The sequence below is a fragment of the Phyllobates terribilis genome, unplaced genomic scaffold (assembly GCF_046119375.1).
Source record: "Phyllobates terribilis strain yellow unplaced genomic scaffold, ASM4611937v1 Scaffold_9__5_contigs__length_417890890, whole genome shotgun sequence".
NCBI classification, from domain to species: Eukaryota; Metazoa; Chordata; class Amphibia; order Anura; family Dendrobatidae; genus Phyllobates; species Phyllobates terribilis.
In genome coordinates this window covers 105,973,620-105,979,619 of record NW_027362769.1, presented here as the reverse complement: position 1 = coordinate 105,979,619, position 6,000 = coordinate 105,973,620, and the positions used below count along the sequence as shown (strand labels likewise).

Here is a 6,000-nt window from a genome sequence, read left to right as displayed (position 1 = left end):
ATGATTTTTGCTGCCTTCTGCCTTTAGAGAGTCTCAAACCTTCTTTTTGTAACCTTTGTCTCAGATGAGGTGCATGTAGTATTATGTATGATCCTGAACCCCCTCCTTCCCCTCTTTATTTTATCTCCTGCTTCCTGTTGTGGTTTGTTTTATGCTGCTGATCCCTTCCCAGAGTCACCAGCACCACTGAATGATCAGTCTGATGCTCCTTCCCACTGAGGAAGTTTCTCTACTGGTGCAATAGAGAAGGAATCTGGAAAAGCTCACAACTAGATTCTAGTCTGGTAACCACTAAAATGCCACATGGATTACAGCTTCATTCCCTTTCCTGTCTGCCTGCATGTGCTCAGCAAGGGTAAGTGCTGCATGCAATTTATTATATGCAATTCCTGCTTCCATCTGTACAACACCCTACTATTGCTTTCTGTTCAGCCACATTGTAATATTCAGCTACATTCGTCTGTAGCTATGTGCAGGGCTGCTGTACTGTATTTAGATCACAGCTGAGGCAATGGCCAGAGAGTGAGATACCAATCAATACAAGGCATTGCTGGGAAGATGTATTATTATACTTAAAGATTAATTTCTTATGGAACATATTGGTGGTCATCAACTTTTAGGTAATAAAAGTATATATATACTTTTATAATATATATATATATATATATATATATATATATATATATATATATATATATATATATATATAATTAATATAGATATATTTAATTCCAAGCATAAAGTGATCAGAATTACTAATTACGCTGATTATGTTGCAGTGTTTCTCAATTGTAAATGATCGTTAAAAAATAATTTGCAGGCAATCATTTCATGCAGGGGGTGATCTGCTTATGAAAAATGCGCAAATGCTTCTTCACTAGATAGTAAGCATCCCTTGTATTATAGATAGGTAGATAAATGATTGACAGATGATAGATGAATTAAATTAATCTCATTAATTGATTTAGTAATAAGTCAATAGACTGTAAACATCTACAGCTAATAATGTAGTTGCATACATTTTCCCTCTTAGCATGTTTACTCATTTATAAGTCACTGCACTTAATATGTTTTATTCGTGCTTTACAGTAACTGTTGTCAGGGCTTTATATATATATATATATATATATATATATATATATATATATATATATATATACACGATCGATATTATTTCAGTTACTGTAAGGAATCTGCTTTTTTCCCTTTTTAAGTAAATCTAATGGATAGTACTAGAGTGAGCGAAAATAATCAGTTCCATATTGGTTTGCATTTATGTGAGTGTAGAAAATGCATCTTCACAAACATCTTCGACTTTCATATAGAGAGGCGACTGTCTAGACGTGCCTGGAGGAATAAGAATGAAATGTCTCATTCTGCAGCATACACTCAATTTGCTTGCTTCATACATCTGCTATAGTTTTTTTGTGCACATAGGTTTCTGATTTTTTTCAAAGGTAAACGTGTATTGGTATGTATGCATGTATGTATGTATGTATCTATCGATCGATCTATTTATGTTTTTTGAACACTATGTATATGAAATGTAAAAAAAAAAAAAAACATTATCTTGCATGACACAGTGTGTCCCCCAGTGTGCAGTGTTGTAATATTGTGTTATTAGCTAGTGAAGGTTGTGCTGCAGGAAAAGCAGAACAAAGAAAGTATTTCAACCTTGTTTGTCAGACAGCTGGGAAAGGTATTTACTGCTCCTCTGCACTGCGGCAGAACAGAGCAGCTGGCATCATCACAGGAAATAGAGGAAGTTCAAGAGAAAGAGGAAGGCTCCGTTCACACTAGTGGCGATGAGGTGTAATCTACAATAAAGCACTTCACAAAGTAGACAAAGGAATTTACCAGTTTTACTCACATTGCAAATCTCCTGAAAAGGGCAATAAGGGCAATAAGACGTGTCATTACATCCCTTCCCTACAGTGTCACCTACAATAGGAACCTTTAATGACTTCCTTTTATCCCATTGTTGAATACCTCTAGATTAATATATTAATTACATTGAAGCAGTCAAGTGGGTGGACTTTAGTATTCTCTTTAGAATGATTGCGTCTATGGAAAAAAATAGATAGATAGATATGGGATAGATAAATACGAATAGACAAATATAAATTCATACATAGCTTAATATATATGGGTAGATAGATCAAAATAATAGATACATAGATAGATACATAGATAGATAGACAGCAAGCCAGAGATAGAAAACACGTATCTATCTATTATTTTTCTATTTCTAGATAGATAGCTAGATTATAAATATGATATAGACAGATACATTTGCAAAGGTCAATACTATGTAGCATGCATTACATAATTTTAGCTCTCAATGCTGTATTTTCACTGCAGGGCTTTTATACAATGTCATATGCTTTATTAACAATGGGCTGGCACTCCTGAGTTGTGGAATAGATTGGTTGAATGATTGTGCAATGATGCATTTATTGTATATTACAGTAAATATGCTGTTATTGAGAAGTATGGAAATCTACCCCAGGATGGTGGATGGATATAGATAGATAGATAGATAGATAGATAGATAGATAGATAGATAGATAGATAGATAGATAGATAGATAGATAGATAGATACTGTAGATAGATAGATATGGGATAGAGCTAGATAGAAAGATAGATGCTGTAGATAGATAGATAGATAGATAGATAGATAGATAGATAGATAGATAGATAGATGCATAGATATATTTTCTACTAGTAATAATATATTATAGGTCAATTTGAACATAAAGTAAGAAAAGTCTCATGTATATAACCATGAATGAAAAACTTTATAGAACAATACGACATGCAATGTGAATGATTAACGTCTATATTGTATATGGATCTAGACAGATAGATATAGCCAGTATTCAAATTGACCTATACTATATTATTAGCATATACATACATTATATATAAATATCAATTTATCACACGTTGAAAAAAATAAATAAATATATATTTACCTATATGAAAGATTTGAATAGGAAACAAATGGACAACTGAAAGCTATAACTGGAGATCACTAATGATAGCTATATTCTTATTTACCAGTTTCTGCCTATTTTTTTTACATGAAGTCCTCACAACTGATGAAAAAAAAAAAGAGTAAAAGTGTCTCAGTTGCTATAATTTTTGGTGCAGCACTTTATAGGGGTGATTAGAATAGGCAAAGTATTTAGTGTAACGGGAGTATAATCTTATTGAGGAATTTATAGTGGGGGTCTCTGCTGCTCACCCCATCTTTCTACATTACAATCAGCCTAGCAATGCAGAATCAGATCTGCTGGTATGCAGAGCTTATTGCTTCCTCTGGCACAATGACCAAAGCAGCAAGTGCCCACTACAGGTTTTTCTCTCTAGACACAGAAGCACTGAATACAACATTTTTTGTCATGTGTAAATCTATTGATTGTTTTGTGCAATTTGGGGTAAAATGGATTCTTCCTAAAAGCTCTTTTACAATGGTGTACCAGTGTGAACTAACCCCTGGTGGATATGTACCCACACCGATAAGGAGCAATGTATTGTCAATTTGTTAAGCTGCATTTTGATTATTCTGTGTTGTGTATATTGTGTACAGAGACAATGTGGGCTAATATGGAGAAATGATAGAATTGATAACACTAATGCAAACTGTTTCTTTTGAAATGAACAGGATTCATTAATGTATCCACCACTTTCCTATATTTTTTAAAGCAAACATTTACTACACAAGCTCCCTCAGGCCACTTTCACCTCCAGGCCTTTTTGACCTCTTAGGCCTCATATAAAGTTATTGCATATTGAAAAATAAATAATGAAGAAACATATTACACTCTTGTCAATTTTGTACTATACCTTACATGTCATGATGTACTATATATTTTTTGTTGTTACTAAACAGGTTAAATGGATCTTTCTTCCTATTTTTATATCATGCCCAATTCTCTCATCTAGATCCTTACATCCATTTATTACAATATACTCCTATCATACATAGAATTGAAAATTACCCAAAAACATAAAATATTTTAAAAGGGCTTAAAGCCAATGCGCACATCTCAGAAGAGGATGTTAAGATGCCTTTACTGTAGAGGATATATTTTTTTTACTGCAGTTATTGTAATGAGGACCATGTGAACTACAGACCTGACTCATATGAAGATCACAATGTTGTATCCCCTGAGATCTCTGGTCTGTAGATAATCATCAATCCCCATGTTGACATTATGGAATTTTCAAAGTGCAACTCTGATCTCTTTAGTTTACTAGCTGTGTGTAAAATAACCAGAATTTCCTTACCAGAACACAACTATCACTGAAGAATGTTTATCAGGAATCTTGTAATAGTTTGCATACAATCCTCATTGGGTTGGAGATGTCCATCCTGACAGGGTAAAACATAAACAGATTCCTCTCCTGTAGACCAGGTGTTTGAATCGCTGCCAGAAAACTAGCTCCTTCCCTAAGATCAAAGATTCTCATTTAAACATGACCTCTACCTCTAATCCTTCCCAAAAATATATCTATCTATCTAGTATCTATCTAACATTCTATCTATCTATCTAAAGTTTTATCTATCTAATGTTCTATCTATCTAGCATCAATCTAACGTTTTATCTATCTATCTAGTATTTATCTAACATTCTATCTATCAGTCAAGCGTTCTATCTATCTATCTATCTATCTATCTATCTATCTATCTATGTATCTATCGTTCTAACGTTCTATCAATATCTATCACTCTATCTATCTTGTATTTATCTAACGTTCTATCTAACATTTTATCTATCTATATAACGTTCTATCTATGTATCTATATATCTGCTATCTAGTATTTATCTAACGTTCTATCTATCTATCTATCTATCTATCTATCTATCTATCTATCTGTCTATCTATCTATCTGTTCTATCAATATCTATCTATCTTTCAAATGTTTTATCAATATCTATCAATCTATCACTCTATCTAGTATGTATCTAACGTTCTATCAATATCTATCAGTCTATCTAGTATCTATCTAACGTTCTATCAATATGTATCAGTCTATCTAGAATCTATCTAACGTTCTATCAATATCTATCAGTCTATCTAGTATCTATCTAAAGTTCTATCTATGTATCTATCTATCTAGTATCTATCTAACGTTCTATCTATGTATCTATCTATCTAGTATCTATCTAACGTTCTATCTATCTCTCTAGTATCTATCTGATGTTCTATCTATCTATCTATCTATCTAGTATTTATCTAAAGTTCTATCTATCTATCTGTTCTATCAATATCTATCTATCTTTCCAACGTTCTATCAATCTATCTCTCTATCTACTATCTATCTATCTATCGTTCTATCTATCTATCTATCATCTATCAATATATATATCTAACGTTCTATCTATCTATCTATCTATCTATCTATCTATCTATCTATCTATCTATCTAACGTCCTATCTATCTATCTAACGTTCTATATATCTATCTAACGTCCTATCTATCTATCTATCTATCTATCTATCTAATGTTCTATATATTTATCTATCAGTCTAGTATCTATCTAATGTTATATCTATCTATCTATCTATCTATCTTTTTTACATGATATATTTTTCTCTGTAAATTTATATATCTATATTCTGATATATCTTTGATTGCCTGAAGACTGCAATAAAGTATTCGTCTTTTTTTTGCCAATAATGCCATGCATAATGTGAATAGTTTCAGTGTGAACACCAAGAAAGAGAAACTGAGTGAGGCACAAATTTAAAGAACAAAATTATCTTTATTTTTATATATATGATTAAAAAAAAAAAACAATAAAACCAAGCCACAAAATAGACACAAAGGACAGTGATGGATGGGTTATAACAGGATACATAAGGCAATACACATATAAGTAGTTATACAGTTAAATTACTGAAGTCAGGCATGAAAGAGAACAATTCATAGCTACAAAAAGTGCTAAAGTATAATATACAACTCCAGATAATAGTAAAGCATGAAAAACA

The 6,000-nt window shown here is 32.0% G+C and overlaps 1 protein-coding gene across 1 annotated transcript in view; it reads left to right on the top strand.

Annotated features, from left to right (window-relative positions):
• HOXD3 (homeobox D3) overlaps positions 1 to 6,000 on the top strand; it is a 41,243-nt gene continuing 35,243 nt past the window's right edge. Inside the window, exon 1 of the mRNA XM_073646885.1 lies at positions 1 to 355. The gene's annotated coding sequence lies outside the window, so the exon portion shown is untranslated. The remainder of the gene's footprint in view (positions 356 to 6,000) is intronic.